General features: G+C 35.6%; 1 non-coding gene across 1 annotated transcript; it reads right to left on the bottom strand.

Annotated features, from left to right (window-relative positions):
* Nucleotides 1–955: 955 nt before the first annotated feature.
* On the bottom strand, nucleotides 956–1,062 carry LOC113769720. Its single transcript, XR_003468266.1, has one exon. It is a non-coding gene; the product is annotated as a small nucleolar RNA R71 (small nucleolar RNA).
* Between the last annotated feature and the right edge of the window lie 1,475 nt (nucleotides 1,063–2,537).

Below are 2,537 nucleotides of genomic sequence, written 5' to 3' on the forward strand. Positions count from 1 at the left end.
ACCCTAGGACACTTGTGTTTAGTTGAAATTCTTCAAGTTATTAATTTTTCTTGCATAGTTTCAGCATTATGGTTATTTTACTTAGTTAAAACTCTAGATTAGTTTAGGTAATAGAGTGAGGGAAAGCCTTAGTAGTTGAAAGTGATTCTTATGAGAATGATCCTAACTCTCTAGTACTACGAACCACGACCTGTATACTTGCAGTGAACGAGGGAATTACGTTAAAATTTGGAGTGTAGACTAGAACCTTGTCAAGTTTTTGGCGCCGTTGTCGGGGATCATGACAATATTAAGGCTAAGCAAACTTTATTAGTTTAAACATTGTGTTATATTGTGAGTATATTTAGACTTAGTAGATAGAGTAGTCTAAAGTAATTTAGTATTTAGTTTAGTTTTGATAAATCTTTTGATTGTGGCTTCTTGCGGTGTATGCAGAGAATTGTACAAGTCACTATTCCATTAGATCCCAAAATTGAGAGGTCTCTAAAAAGATAACGAAGGGAAGCACTACGAGAGGCTGTGGAGACTCAAGGCGAAGGAGAAATACAATTGAACTTCCACAAATCGAACATATGGCAGAGGAAGTGAATAAAAGAATATTACGGGACTTCGCATTGCCTAAAGGTTATGGTTTGCAAACGAATATAGTGAGATTTACGGTAAATGTAATAATTTTGAGATTAAACTGTCTCTTATACACATGGTACAACAATCTAAATATGGAGATAATGTAACTGAAGACCCGAATTCTCATTTGTCTACATTTCTAGAAATTGGTGATATAATTAAGCATAATGATGTTAGGGATGATGTAATTAGGCTTAGACTATTCCCATTTTCGTTAAGGGACAAAGCCAAGGTTTGGTTACAATTACATTCTCCTAATACCTTCATTACTTGAGGCAATTTATCAAAAGCTTTCCTAAATAAGTTCTTTCCACCTGACAAGACTGCTAAATTTCATATGGATATAACTAGTTTTTCTCAACAGGAAGGAGACACATTGGATGAGGCTTGGCAACGCTATCTAGAGTTACAACGAAGATGCCCTCACCATAGTTTACCCGACTAGTTCATAGTCCAAACATTCTATAATGGACTCACATATCTAACGAAAACTCACATAGATGCAGCAGCCGGTGGAACTTTGATAGGTAAGTCAGCCAGAAAATGGCTAGATTCAAGGCCGGATTCCAGCAAAATGCTTCCCGCGCGGATTTCATTTCAAATGTTAAAAATTTTTTATTTTTGGTACAATGTTTGAAAAATCATAACTTACTTTTCGATTGTTGAAAATTGGTAAATTTGGTACCTTGGAAACGTCTTTCAATGTACTACAAATTCTTAGAAGGAACCATTCCACAAATCTAAGCGGAAGGTATTCAAATGGAGCTTGAAGATGTTAACTTGCGTTATCAAGATAGGTTCAAGTTGGTTTTTGGCCAACTTTGGAAATTCGGCAAAATTCACTTGATTGAAACTAGCCATTGAAATTTGCAACTCTATTAGTGTTGTAATCCAAATTTACAACAAAACAAGCGGAATGAGAAACGGAGTTTTGAGCACCAAGAAATGGTAGCCCAAAGTTACCCAAATTTCCTTGTTAAACAAGGGTTTTCCAAAATCAAGTCTTGAACTTTGGTAAGTTAGTCGAGCAGCGAAATGGATTCGGATTGGTACCAAATTCAGTAGTATAATACTCCTATAATAAGGGTAACCCTCTATCAATTTTCATGGAAAAATACCTTCGGAAAGGTAGTCATCCAAACAACCAAAGTTTCGAAAATCCTATGGCAGAACTTCCTTGAGTTTTTTTTTTTTGGTTTTCCATTCCAAACATTTGGTCAATGAAAATCCTTCAAACATGATTCATTTGTATAGGAAAAACCTAAGGAACATTCATGGTACACTTGGTAAGTGTTTTAACTCCAAGAAATTCAATTGGCAAGTCTACACCAAGTCTAGCATCAAATCTGTCCAAAATTTAGGGTTTTCAAGAACAGGGCAGGTTTAGTATTTTGATCACAAATTACTCAATTCAACTCGGAATTAAGCATGGTTGGTGGCGTTAGAAAATATATTCATAAAACTATAATTTAACAGAAGAAATCATTCTGAAATTTAGCACACAACTAGCTCAAATTCAAGCCTCAAGTTGCGGCTTCTGAACTTCATTCCAGGAAAACAGAGAAAACAGGATAGTCATATTTAAACGGTTGGTACCGAATATTCGGGTAGAACTAGGGGTTGTATTTTATACCGTTGGAAAGTTGGGGACGTCTAGTTTCAAATGCCACCAACGGCACTTGATTTCGACGTCGGAGTACAAAGATATAGACGAAACACGTAGGCTATCTGAACATTACAGGAAAAATTTTCCAGGTTTACTAGCTTTGCAAGATTAATCCATTTGACCAACCAAACCTCAATATTTTTCGATGAAACTTTATACACCATTTATACAACATATAAAAATCACATACAAGCCATCAAACCCTCAGAATTTCACAAAAAAAAGCACGATCAAAATAGGGGCA

Source organism: Coffea eugenioides, chromosome 4 (assembly GCF_003713205.1).
Source record: "Coffea eugenioides isolate CCC68of chromosome 4, Ceug_1.0, whole genome shotgun sequence".
Lineage (NCBI taxonomy): Eukaryota > Viridiplantae > Streptophyta > Magnoliopsida > Gentianales > Rubiaceae > Coffea > Coffea eugenioides.